Raw genomic sequence first — 15030 nt, forward strand, 5'->3', positions numbered from 1 at the left:
AGTGAACCCGTACCCTAAAAAAAAAAACCTTAAAAAGTTTAATAATAAAAAAATAAATAATTTTATCACTAAATTCTAGTTATATTAAATGCATAAAAAAGTCAAACAAAAAATAAAGCATCCTTTTATTTCTTAAAGGAAGCTAAAATATACTAAAAAGAATAGAATTATCCATGTGGCACAACAGCACTAAATATACTGATCACAAATTCAGACAAAGGAGCTTTTTCTAAAGTAAATGAAAACAAGGACTTAGAAAACAAAGAATAGGGACTAAACATTTACGCTTGGCAAACTTATTGTTGCTAATGATCATGAACCAATTCAGTCAGAAATTTTACAAAAGACAATATGATTTAAATCCCTTGCTTAGCATTGTAAATAATTACAGCCTGATGTTTTATATGCTTTTGTAAATGTGGCAACACTATAATTTAGTTGAAGACAACATCAGAATTAAGAATAATCTGCTGAAATTCAAATCAACATATTGAAACAATATTTTCTTGTTATATGACATAAAAAAAACCCACATTTTATCTAAGGCAAAAGAAAAATTCTGCTTTTAAGATAAGGAATCAAATGCAAATTAATAAAAAGCAAACATATTAAGAGATAGGTATAGAAAGTATTAGAATAATTTCAAATGAACAAGTACATGTATTGATCTGTCATATCATATGTTAACATATCATTTTAGAACACATTAAAGAATGAAATTATTTGTTTTGTTTTGTTTTGGTTTTTGGGTCACACCTGGCAGCACTCAGGGATTACTCCTGGCTCTATACTCAGAAATTGCCCTAGCAGGCTCAGGGAACCATATGGGATGCCAGGATTTGGACCACCAACTTTCTGTATGTAAGGCAAATGCTTTACCTCCATGCTATCTCTCCAGCCCCAAAGAACAAAATTTCAATGTAGTAATTTTTTTTTCTTTTGGTTTTTGGGTCACACCCGGCAGTGCTTGGGTCACTCCTTGCTCCATGCTCAGAAATCGCTCCTGGCAGCCTCAAGGGGACCATATAGGATGCTGGGATTCGAACCATCTACCTTCTGCATAAAAGGCAAATGCCTTACCTCCATACTATCTCTCTGGCCCCTCAATCTAGTAATTTTTAAGTGCTAAACAAATACTATTAGATTCACTATTCAGGTTTAAAACAGAGAATCTTTTTTTTTTTTTTTTTTTGGTTTTTGGGCAACACCCAGCAGTGCTCAGGAGTTACTCCTGGCTGTCTGCTCAGAAATAGCTCCTGGCAGGCACGGGGGACCATATGGGACACCGGGATTCAAACCAACCGCCTTTGGTCCCGGATCGGCTGCTTGCAAGGTAAACACCGCTGTGCTATCTCTCCGGGCTCAAAACAGAGAATCTTAATAAAAAAAAAAACTTATTTTATATATACACAAGACACTGGTAGAGCTCAGCAAGGAAAAAAAAACCCTATTCAAAAATGGGGAGAAGAAATAAAGACATTTCCTCAAAGAAGAAATACAGATGGCCAAAAAGGCACATAAAAAATTCTCCACATGATTAATCATCAGGGAAATGCAAATCAAAGCAACAATAAGATATTATCTCACACCACAGAGAGTGACATACATCACAAAGATCAAAAAACAACCTGTGCTGGCATTATGCATGGATAAAGGGACTCTCATTCATTGTTGGTAGGAATGCTGACTAGTCCAGGCATTTTAGTAAACAATATGGATATTTCTCAGAAAACTAGAAATTGAGCTACCATATAATCCAGCAATACCACTCCGAGAAATATACCTTAGGAACACAAAAACACAAAACAGAATAGCCCTCTGCATATCTTATGTTCATCACAACACTATATACAATAGCCAGAATCTGGAAACAACCCAAGTGGCAAGAACAGATGAGTAGATAAAGAAATCGTGGTAAATCGACACAGTGGAATATTATGCAGTGGTTACAAAACTGAAGTACTGAAATTTGTTCATACTGGATGTATATGGAGAATATTATACCTAATGAAATGAGTTCGAATGAGAGAGACAGAAAAATTTCACTCATTGAGAGATGTAAGAAAAAAAGAGGGGAGGCAGAGAGATAGCACAGTGGTGTTTGCCTTGCAAGCAGCCAATCCGGGACCTAAGGTGTTTGGTTCGAATCCTGGGGTCCCATATGGTCTTCCATGCCTGCCAGGAGCTATTTCTAAACAGATAGCCAGGAGTAACCCCTGAGCACCGCCGGGTGTGGCCCAAAAACAAAAATGAAAAAAAAAAAAAAAAAACAAAAAAAAAAGAAAGAAAGAAAAAAGAAAAAAAAAGGGGACAGAGAGATAGCATGGAGGTAAGGCAGGTGGTTCTAATCCCGGCATCCCATAAGGTCCCCTGAGCCTGCCAGAAGCGATTTCTGAGCATAGAGCCAGGAGTGACCCCTGAGCGCCGCCGGGTGTGACCCTACCCCCCAAAAAAATATAGTATAGTAATAATTTCCAGAGACAATAGAAATGAGGGCTAGGAGGACCAGTCCAGGGTAGGAAGCTTGCCACAAATCAAGGAGCAGTGCAGTTAGTGTAGAGAAGGAACCATGATAAACAATGATAGTTGGAACTGATCACTGTGGACAATAACTAGGTGTTGAATGAAGATTAAGTGATACGCAAGGGATTCCCCCAATAACAAAAGTGCAAACCACAAAAGTGCAAACCATAGTGTCTTTAAAATAAAACGGGGAAAAGAAAGAGAAGTTAAAATATCTGTCCCCAGAGGAAGGTGGGGGGGGAACTGGGGACAGTGGCTGAAAATGTTCATGGGTGAAGGTTGGTTCACATTGTAAAACTGAAACTCAAACATAAACTACTGTGTAATCATGGTGTTTAAATAAAAGGAAAAAATGGTCATAAGGAAGTAAAAGGAAGACTTTTCAAAATAAAGCTGTACTTTGTTTCCTCAATATAACTAAATATATTATTGAATAACCTTCCCTTCAATTTTTTTCCTTTGTCTTCTATTAGAACTAGGAATGGCTCCAAATTCATAAATGAATCTATATATGGCATAATCTCCTTTGTGTGAGACTTATTAAAATTGAAATTTAATCCATAGAAAGAAATGAAATAAATCAAATTTTTGATAAATGCATCATATGTTAGTCAGTCTTCATTTATTAAATATTATCCATGTCAAAATAAAAAAACTGATTTTGGATTGATGCAATCCGTTAGCTAGAGAAATTGCAATATATCTGAACTTTGCAAAAACACTGCAGCTATATAAAAAATTTAAGAAATGTAATCAGATTGGGTTTAAAATAAAATAAATGTTGGATTGAGGGATATGTCTCGATGGTAAAACATACGCGTCATAGTGAGGCCATAGATTAGATTTCCCCGCACTGAAAGAAAAATTTAAAACATTCTATAAAAGGCTGAGGGTCTTCAGTAGTTATTAAAATTAGCGACCTTGCAAACTACAAGCTACTAAGGCCATGCCTTTGATGTGTGGTAATAAGAACCAAGCAGTCCTAGCACCTGCCACCTTTTGGTTTCTTTGTTTTGGGGCCACACCTGGCTGTGCTCAGGACTTACTCCCTGCTTCCTCAGAGAAGTCCTGGGCCTGGAGAGATAGCACAGAGGCGTTTGGTGGTTGATTCAAATCCTGGTGTCCCATATGGTCCCCCATGCCTGCCAGGAGCTATTTCTGAGCAGACAGCCAGGAGTAACCGTGAGCATCGCCGGGTGTGGCCCAAAAACCAAAAAAAAAATAAAAGTCCTTTGAACTGGTGGTGTTCAAAAGACAACAATATGGGGTGCTAGGGATTGAACCTGAGTCAGCTGTGTGCAAGGAAAATGCACTACCCATTGTCTTTTCACTCTGGTCAATCCTTTGTTATTTTTGCTTGGCAACTCTTCATGATCCCAGTCACTTAAGTAAATTATAGCCATATTACATTGAGCTACACCACATACACTGTAATTAAAACAACAGCAATAACACTACAGTGAAACCTTTAAATTTTGCCTACCAAGTTCATATCTACTCTTGAGTTGTATTCTTGAGTCTTATTGGCTGTCTGTTCCATGGTTACTTAAACATGTTTCTTGAACAGACCCAACAGTTTCTCTTTCAAGTTTTTATCAAAAACGAGAGGCTATCTTAAGTGGATGATACTAGTTGGGTCTTTAGAACTACCATATTCATTCTCTAAATGTAGTGTTTTGATGACTAGAAGAAATGCAAGGTCTGGAGCCAAGTGACAGACCTTGAGTGAAATTAGCAATTCTGAGTCAAATAGGAGCCCACTGCCAGTCTTTCTGTCCTCTGTTTCTTGGGACAGTGTGGTTAGGAAGATCCCAGCTGGGGTGGCTAGAAGACCTTTCCCTTATTCTGGGTCCTGCTTCTTCTATCTCCCGTAGGACACACTGACCTACACATTTTCACTGGGTGAAAATGGCTCTTCTAAGTCAAAAAGGAGCCTGCCATGGTCTTTCTGTCTGCCTTCGTTTCTGGGGACTAAAAACCATTTCAATTTATTATCTATTAAGGATTCTTGATCATTTACTCACCTATCATTTATAATAGTAATTTAATAATTAGTCTTACTACTAATATTAATAAAAATCAAGAATCTTATCCAGAGCTTATATGGTAAGAGGGTGGCTGGGAAGGCCCTGGGACATTGCTGGAGTGAAGCAGGCACTCTGGTAATAAGTATGGTGTTGGAACAATGTACAACATTGTTAGAATGGTAGATCCCTGTACCTCAATAAAAATGGCTAAAAAATAGAAGTATTTCATTTTATTTGGAAATTTACTTATAACAGGGAAGGAAAGGAGTTGTAATATCAAAATGAAGACTAAGAATTCAATATACAAAATAGTTCAAGAATTATAAAAAAAAAAGACCCCAATTCCTCTCAGTTGTTGCTAACTTTCAGGAATTGATTTTAAAAAGTTAAATTAGGAGGAAACCATGATGCTCCAATGAAGAGGAGCTCCTGGAACATTCTCACACCCACCATAAACCTTTTATAGAAAAACAAAGCACAAATGTCACCTGAGTTTCCACAAGATAAAACTGTGGATCTGGGCCCTCGCTACAGGGAATAGCAGATACAGGAGTGACTGCTATCAGCAAAGAGATAGGAAGACAACCCAGGTAGTTATAGAGTTCTGACAGCTGAAAAGCAGAAGACAAAGGAATGGGAAGTCCAGGATTAAAACAAAGAAGTGGCTGCAAAGAGACTGCAGAAAGAGATAGAAAGGAGAATCCCTTGGTGAAATTTGGGATGACCTAGTATACGTAGATTTTATTGTCTCTAGCAGCATGATAGGAAGCCAATGACAGATGAGTAAATAACTTAATACACACACACACACACACACACACACACACACACACACATATTTGGCACCAGAACATATAGCAGCCCCTGCCCACAACCAACATGCTGGGCAGAAAAACAACCCAGTACTACAATTAATATCCAAAAAAAATGGGGCTGGAGAGGTGGCGCTAGAGGTAAGGTGTCTGCCTTGCAAGAGCTAGCCAAGGAAGGATCGCAGTTCGATCCCCCGGCGTCCCCCAAAGCCAGGGGCAATTTCTGAGCGCTTAGCCAGGAGTAACCCCTGAGCATTTGGCCCCCCCAAAAAAACAAAAACAAACTAAAAAAAAGAACATGATATCAAATCTTCCAATATACTGGTATTAGAATATATGTATACTGGTATGGGATGAAAACACTGGAACTTTCTTGGAATAGGGTTGGGTATTTCTGCACAACAACACAGTACGCTGCCACTCGCCAGGTAGGGGTCTTCAAACTATGGCCCACGGGCCACATATTGTATTTGTTCCTGTTTTGTTTCTTCACTTCAAAATAAGATAGATGCAGTGTGCAGAGGAATTTGTTCATAGTTTTTGTTTTTACTATAGTCCAGCCCACCAACAATCTGAGGGACAGTAAACTGGCCCCTGTTTAAAAAGTCTGAGGACCACTGGCTGAAGCCACACTCAACACCAGCTCCACAACTGAAACTCATCAAGCTGCAAAGCCACCAAATTGTTCCGGATATGTACTGGTCTGGCTCCTGGACTGCACTGCCCCAAATGCGACCATACAACACCTTCAAATTTCATGGTAATGTCATCGCAATATGATCACAGCAAATCCAATGAGAAAGTTGTATTGAAGACCACAAAGCTTGATGTGCCTAAACAATAGGACTCAACTAACACTAATCTGCGCATTAGATACTCAGAAAATGACTTGAGTAACATCGTTGTGATATAAAAATTATAAATTATAAGTTGATTCTCATTTATCTAAGTTTTGATATTTCCTTTGTGTTGTAGAAAAAATACGAAATAAATACATTTGTGTCTGCAAGAGGGTATGTTGGAGTGGAGGGTGGAAAACTGGGACATTCGAGGAAGGAAGATCACACTGGTGGTGGGATTAGTACTGGAACATTTAATGCCTAAAACAACTGTATTATAAACAATTTAGTAAATAATTGATACAATAGAAAGATTTTTAAACTTGTGTTATACATAGATAATGGAATACTTGTTAGCTATAAGAAGTGATGGAATGTCTTTTTTTAATTTCAACTGAAATAAAATGATAAAATTTCACTACAACCTAGATGGAATTAGAGGGTATTGTGTTAACTCGAATATGTTAGAGGGAGAAAGAAAAATACATGATATTTCTCAGATATTGCCAAATAAAGAAAGAAAGCAAGAGGTTAGACAGTTTCTAATGACAATAAACCCTTAGGTTTTGATGCAGAACTGCTTGATTTCTAAGCAGTGGGAAGTGAAGGTAGGGGAGACTAGTGATAACAAAGAAGAGGTAGATAAAGATGGTGGTAAAGTTTTTAGAACTTTGTTGTTGATGGAGGAATAGTAACTTTGTACACCAAAAACATAAATGTTAACACTACTTAACCATATTAACTCTAATTATGCTTATAATGTCAAGTTATGTTTAAGTACAATATTACTATGACAATGAAAGAAGTAGAAATAGATAATATACACCTGAAAAACCAATCTCTAAAAATTGTTATGATTTAAAAAAAATAGGGCCAGAATAGTAGAGTATAGCACTTGCATTGCATGTGGTTGGCCTGAGTTTGATTTTAGAACCAACAGAGTGCTCCAAAACAAACAAACAAACAAACAAAACTGAAAAACAAAACCATCTAATTTAACTGTTTTGTTGTTTTGCTTGTTGGACTATACCTGACAATGCTCAGGAGTTACTTCTGGATGGGGATCCAGGAATTATCCTAGCAGGCTAGAGCAAGCATATAGAATGCCAGAGTTCAAACCTGTGTTATTTGCATGCAAGGCAGGTTCTCTACCTGCTGTACTATCACTCCAGCCTCTCCTTTAACTTCCTAATTGACTTTTGAGTACCAGAGGAAAATAATATCAAAGATTGAATCATCTTACTGTAAACTTAGCTTACTTATGAGTAAAATATGAATATCTTTATTATAGATAAAGGTCAAGAAAGAGACATCGTTCACATTACTGTAACAAATAAAAAGAGGGTAAAAGTCAAGAAAGAAATTCTTAAACTTTTAAAGGGCAATGTAAGTCTTTTTCAAATAACATTACTCAGAACCTCAACCTTTATCAAATGAGAAAAATGAAGCAACTATGACTGGAGTAAAATAGCCCAACTCTGTAGTCTCAAACGCAATCTGTGAACCATATATTACAAACCCTAGTTTACCTTATCAAGAAACTCCTTAGTTTTCCTTTTTTGAAAAGCAACTTTCAATTTCTAAAAGGCTCACCTGAAATTTCCTTTCTCAGGAAAGTCTTTTGACTGAAATTATTGGTCCCTTCCTTAAGCATGCCATAGAATTTAATTATGCGCTTAATTCCCAACTTTTTCAGTACAGTTTTGAATTTTATTTACTTTTTGAGATATGGGGTGCACACCAGTAGTACTCTAAAGCTACTCCAGTATATGTGCTCATTCATGAGTCATTCCCAGCAATGCCCAGGGGGCCCATGCAGCCCTGGGATCAACCTTAGGTCTCACATATGAAAATGCATTCAACCCATTGTGCTAGTTTTCGGGCCTGATCCTTTTTTTATATTACTTATACCACTCAGCAATATACTGCCTCTGCTATCCCTTTACAGAATGAAAACCTTAGAGAAGATGGGCATATTTCTTTTTTTTTTTTTTTTTTTTTTGGTTTTTGGGTCACACCTGGCAGTGCTCAGGGGTTATTCCTGGCTCCAGGCTCAGAAATTGCTCCTGGCAGGCACAGGGGACCATATGGGGCGCCAGGATTCGAACTGATGACCTCCTGCATGAAAGGCAAACGCCTTACCTCCATGCTATCTCTCCGGCCCCAGATGGGCATATTTCTTAATTACTGATTTCTCAATCAGAAGCACCATAATCATACTTATTTGTTGAATATAGTGGTAAAAAGTAGGTTAGCAGGGCCCGGAGAGATAGCACAGTGGTGTTTGCCTTGCAAGCAGCCGATCCAGGACCAAAGGTGGTTGGTTCAAATCCCGGTGTCCCATATGGTCCCCCGTGCCTGCCAGGAGCGATTTCTGAGCAGACAGCCAGGAGTAACCCCTGAGCAACGCCGAGTGTGGCCCAAAAACCACGAAAAAAAAAAAAAAAAAAAAAAGTAGGTTAGCAGCTTAAGGAAAAAATGGCCTTTGAATATCAACTGTACAGAAAGATGATCTGAGCTGATAGCAATCACTAGATGCTCTCCATGCAAAATCTTTGTGAATGTTCAGAATTGTTACTTGATTTCCAATGCAGCTATAGGAAGCTTTAGGGTTGATAATTCTGTGGAAACATACCCCATTACTAAAATAAAAAGGAAAAGCAAATATTAGTGACATTTAATCTGTATCATCACTCTTGATTTTAAATAATTTCCATAAGAAAATTCCATTTCATAAAAATTGGTGAAGTTTGAAAGTTTGCATAGTACTTAGAGGTACCAATGTACAGTGACAGTGCCCTAATTAAGATAGCAATATTAGGGCCGGGTAGGTGGCGCTGGAGGTAAGGTGTCTGCCTTGCAAGCGCTAGCCAAGGAAGGACCGTGGTTCGATCCCCCGGCGTCCCATATGGTCCCCCCAAGCCAGGGGCGATTTCTGAGCACATAGCCAGGAGTAACCCCTGAGCGTCAAACGGGTGTGGCCCAAAAACCAAAAAAAAAAAAAAAAAAAAAAAAGATAGCAATATTAGTGCTTTGTCCTTTTTATGTAAATTGTAGGCATTTCATTTTAGAATGATGCCTTGTTTCTACCTCTTGCTAAGTGTTTAACTTATCATTGGCATCACCTCTATCTTTCATTGTGAGTTTTATTCGACTATTGAGAGAAAATTGTGATAATCCAGCTGTATAAAATAGTGGGAGCCCATAACAAAATTACTCTGTCTCCAAAGAAATCTTTAAAAATGAAAATGTAGGGGCCAGAGTGATGGTGCAGCATTAGAGCATTTGCCTTGCACATCGCTGACCCAGGATAGACCTCGGTTCAATCTCCAGCATCCCATGTGGTCCCCAAGCCAGGGGGAGATTACTGAGCACATAGCCAGGAGTAACCCCTGAGAGTCACCGGGTGTGGCCCAAAAGTAAAACAAACAAAAAACCAAAAAGAAAACGTAATCTATTGCTTTTGTACTATACTTGTGTTCATAATAAAAATTAACTTTTTTTTTTTTGCCATACCCAGTAGCACTCAGGATTTAACCATGGCTCTGTACTCAGAGATTACTCTTGGCAGGTTCAGGGAATCATATGGCGCACCAAAGACAGAACCCCCAGGTAAGGCAAATTTCCTACCACTGCATTATAACACTCAGGTCCCCATGATAAAAAAATTTCAGACTTGAGGCCAGAACAATAGCATAGAGGGTAGGGCATTGGCTTTGCACACAACCAATAGGGGTTCAATGCCCAGTTTCCCATATGGAGTGACTTCTGAGTGCAGTACCAGGAGTTATTCCTGTGCACAAAAGTATGTCCATTATGATGTCATATAAGGCCATTCATGTAAGTTCAGGATGTTAAGCTTCTTGTTTAGATTTATTATCATACCTGACAGTGCTTATAGGATCTTATAGTGCTGGGAATTGAAACCAGGCCTTCTGCATGCAAGGCTTGATCTGCCTAATTTGATGCCAAAGACAGCTTTTTTTGTTTCTTTGCTTTTTTGTTTGGGGGCCACACCCAGCAGCAGTCAAGGGTTACTCATGGCACTGACCTTAGAAATTACTCCTAGCAGGTTTGGGGAACGATATGGCATGCCAGGTATTAAACCCAGGTTGGCTGCATTCAAGGCACAGGCCCTACCAGCTGTGCTATATAACTCTGGGCCCATAAGATAGCTTTATTTAATGAAACTTAAAGAGATGGGAGAAAGAGAAAGCAGATGTTCCAGACAGAAAACCTACTTCTCCAAAGTAAAAAACACAAACAAGCAAAGAAACATAGAAACAAAGGTAAGTGTTAAAGAAAAAAAAAAAAAGGCATAAGGAACAAGCAAGAATTATGACTTTCAAATACTTGACAAGGTAAAAATATGTAAATTTAAATTTTTTTCATGTATATTCCATTAATTTTCCATGTTTGCGTTATGTGAAACTATTTTTCATGTTTAAATAATTTTAAATGGTCATTTTCAAAATTTTTTTTTTTTTTTTTTTTGGTTTTTGGGCCACACCCGGTGACGCTCAGGGGTTACTCCTGGCTATGCGCTCAGAAGTCGCTCCTGGCTTGGGGGACCATATGGGACGCCGGGGGATCGAACCGCGGTCCGTCTCCTAGGCTAGCGCAGGTAAGGCAGGCACCTTACCTCGAGCGCCACCGCCCGGCCCCATTTTCAAAATTTTTTAATGAACAATACAATGATGGTTTAAAAATTGTTATTAAGGGGACGGAGAGATAGCACAGCGGCGTTTGCCTTGCAAGCAGCCGATGCAAGGACCTAAGATGGTTGGTTCTAATCCCGGTGTCCCATATGGTCCCCCGTGGTGCCTGCCAGGAGCTATTTCTGAGCAGATAGCCAAGAGTAACGCCTGAGCACCGCCGGGTGTAGCCCCCTCCAAAAAAAAAGTATAAAAATTGTTATTAAAAGCAATTAATTTATAGTGAAAGATAAAATGGACTTTGGTACTGAAGTAATATATACACATGTTGATTTTAAGTGATGTGCACTTGAAACATATTATTTTAATTAAGAACAAAACTTTAATTAAGAAAAAGGTACAATATCCTAACTACAGATTGTGGTTGGAATTCATTATCAAATACAGAATGACAAGATTTTCACTATTTTTATTATATATTTAAAATATCATTGGATTGTATTAAACCAAAGATTAATACACTGAAGGAGAATTAAAATAATTGTTTTTGGGCTGGAGTGATAGCACAGCAGTAGGGTGTATGCCTTGCAAGCGGCCATCCAGAACTGATTCGGGTTTGATACTCAGCATCCCATATGGTCCCCTGAACCTGCCAGGAGTGATTTCTGCGCACAGAGCCAAGAGTAACCCTGAGCACTGCCTGAGCACAAAACAAAACAAAAATAAAATGTTATGTTCTGTTTTGTTTTAGTTATGTTTTGTAAACTGAATTTTATGGAAATTGTATCTTTGTTGGTGATTGGAAGTTATCAGTCTTATAACTGTCTTATAACAGTTTTATAATTGAAATACTAATAAATGATCACAAATTAGAAATAAAATTTAAATCACCAAACAAATTTAAAGTTACTGATCATCACACATACAGTAGATAATTATGTAATTTTTAAAAACTCAATACCAAGAAAAAATAGTGGAAAAGTTCTAGAAGAAGGTGGGAGTAATACCAGTTAAAAAGTCATTTGTGAGGTGTTTGCCTTCCATGCAGAGGGACAGTGGTTTGAATCCCAGCATCCCTTATGGTCCCCTGTGCCTGCCAGGAGCGATTTCTGAGCATTGAGCCAGGAGTAATGCCTGAGCACTGCTGGGAGTGACCCAAAAACAACAACAACAACAAAAAGTTATTTGTGGGGCCGGAGAGGTGATGCAAGGGGTAAGGCAGGTGCCTTACCTGTGCTAGCCTAGGACGGACTATGGTTCAATCCTCTGGTGTCCCATATGGTTCCCCCAAGCCAGGAGCAATTTCTGAGCGCATAGCCAGGAGTAACCCCTGAGTGTCACCCAGTGTGGCCCAAAAAAGCAAAAAAAAAAAAAAAGTCATTTGTTTCTAAAGTTAGAGGGGAAAGATCACAGCAGACAGCTAAATTACACAATACTCCAAGTGAATATTCAAACATCTCAAAATAGGAGGTTCAGTAACAGGAATGCAAAATTGCTCTCCTAAATATCCCAGTTACTTGATGAGTCGAATATTAATCATATCAAAAATATTTAATGTAAAAAAATCCTTCCAAATTATAAAATGCATTTCTTCCTTTGCCTTTCCTAACACTTTATAATAAGGACAAAAGAAGAACAATGAAACAGAATGAAGGTCAAATCTGAGTTCATATAATTTACATTTATATAAGTTCTTTCTATTTCAACACTTTTAGTTTATTAAACTTTCATTCACATTCACACAGATGGAAGATTACATAACAATACTATTTCAACTCTACCACTACAGAGGCTATTAAAGATTGGGAGTTGCAATGTTAGTCTTGTCTCTTGAAAACTTACTTTTCCAGTCTTTTTCAGACCAAGTAGAGGATTCTTTCCTTGGTGAAGAGGTCAGAATAGACAAGTTCTTGCCTTGTATATGGCTTAACCTCAGCTTAATCCTTGCTTGGCACCTATAAAGTCCCAACCTCCTCCCCACAACATTCAGCAGGAGTGATCCCTGAGTACAGAATAAGAGTAAATCCTGAGTCAAGCAAGGTGTGACCCAAACAAAACAAAACAAAACAAAAAATAATAATAATAATAATAATAATGAGAAATATTTCAGTTTTTTGAGAAAATCATTTATCAAAAAGACTAGAAGTATTAAGTTTTGGTGGAGGGAGATGTGATTACAAAAGCAAGTCTCATAGGCTGCTGGTGTGAATACTGTCTGGATTAGTTAGTCCCTATAAAAAAAAAAAAGTATAGAAAATGTTCCCAAAAATTAAGAATAGGACCCTTATGTGTCCTAGTGATTCCACTTCCTGGCATCTACCCTCAACACAAAAATATTTGTTCCAAAAATTATATACACACCTATGTTCACTGCAGCATTTGATAAAATAGATAGAATATTGCAATAATCCAAATGACCAACGATAACTTCATTGATAAAGAAATTATAGTATATGTACACAATGGACTACTATGCATCAAAATAGAAGGATGGAATTACATAGTTCACTGCAACTTGGATGGAACTATAGGTTGGTATCATTTTAAGTCAGAAATAGGACTAATTTATCTGTTGCCTCTCTTATATGTGGTTTGTAGCGTAACAAGACAGGGAATATAAGATTCTAATGTGGGTAAATACTTGACCATGAATTATAGGAATAAGAATGCAAAGGAAGTGGGGAAAAAGGTGGAAGTGGGGATAAAGAGGAGGCAGACAGGTAGCATGGGGAAATTGGTCAGGTGCCTTGAACACTTTGATAGTGCTTTGGTACTACATTTGGTAGTAGGAGATTCATGATTTCAGAATCATAAGAACTAACACTATTATAAATATGAGATCCAAACTGTAATAATTAAATTTGAAAAATGAGTTTGCTATGGAGGCAGAAGTGGTTGTGGAAAGGAATCTTGAGAGATTAGTGGAGGGATGCTAAGATGGTTAGGTTCAGGATCTGGAATTAGAAAAATGCAGGTCTGAAACACTACTACTAACAATACTGTAAACAAAATGTCTAAATAAATCTTTTTTTTTTTTTAAAGAATTCAACCTCAGAGACAGAGAGATATTATGGCAGGTAGGATGATTGCCTTGATTGTAGCCCAGCTGGGTTCAATCCCTGACATATCACGTAGTCTCTGTGAGGAGCAAACCTGAGCGTCGTCAGGTATGTCTCAAAAATTAAAAGCAAAAAACAAAAGAATTCAAATCCTAGCACAATTGGCCCTGAGCACTGCTGATTATGGCCCTAATGATTCTCAAGCTACAACTTCAGAGCTGAAAGCTGGGAGAGCACCCCCACTTTTCAATGCTAGGTATAATTTTTATTTATTTATTTGTTTGTTTGTTTGTTTGCTTGCTTGCTTGCTTGATTGTTTTTATGGCACGCCCAGTGGCGCTCAGGGGTTACTCCTGTTTCTGCAAGCAGAAATTGCTCCTGGCAGATTCGGGAGACCATATGGCATGCTGGGAATAGAACCCAGGTTCATCCTGGGTCGGCCACATACAAGACAAACGCTCTACCTCTGTACTATCTCTCCGGCCCCTGTATAACTTTATTTTAAATAATAAATATAATTCATAATTATGGGCCTGGAGCAACAGTACAGTAGTAGGGTATTTGCCTTGTACAAGGCTGACCCAGGATGGACCTGGGTTCAATCCCTGGCATCCTATATGGTCCCCCAAACCAGAGCAATTTCTGAGTACATGGCCAGGAGTAACTCCTGAGTGTCACTGGGTGTGGCCCTCCAAAAAATCAGAATCAATTTCCTTTATTTTTAATAGATTTCAAATATATGTACTTGATGTTATTCTTTTTTTGGGGGGGGAGGGTCACACCCAGTAGCGCTCAGGGATTACTCCTAGCTCTGCGCTCAGAAATTGCTCCTGGCAGGCACAGGGGACCATATGAGATGCAAGATTCGAACCACCATCTATCCTTGGTTGGCTGCAAGGCCATCACAGCTCTACAGCTGCGCTATCTCTCCAGCCCCATTTGACGTTATTCTTAAAATATCTTGAAAACATTACATTATTAAAATAATATAAAAACTAACAACTTTATTGGTCTAAATTACTCAAAATTCTAGAGTATCATAATATGTAAACAAAATCTTTCATTTCAGTAAGATAACATGAATATGGATGTAAAAAGTACATGTTACTTAACTG

At 38.1% G+C, this 15030-nt stretch overlaps 1 protein-coding gene across 2 annotated transcripts in view; it reads right to left on the bottom strand.

Annotated features, from left to right (window-relative positions):
• ZRANB3 (zinc finger RANBP2-type containing 3) overlaps positions 1-15030 on the bottom strand; it is a 189644-nt gene that overhangs the window by 127309 nt on the left and 47305 nt on the right. The window lies entirely within an intron of this gene.

Source organism: Suncus etruscus, chromosome 5 (assembly GCF_024139225.1).
Source record: "Suncus etruscus isolate mSunEtr1 chromosome 5, mSunEtr1.pri.cur, whole genome shotgun sequence".
In the NCBI taxonomy this organism is placed as follows: Eukaryota; Metazoa; Chordata; class Mammalia; order Eulipotyphla; family Soricidae; genus Suncus; species Suncus etruscus.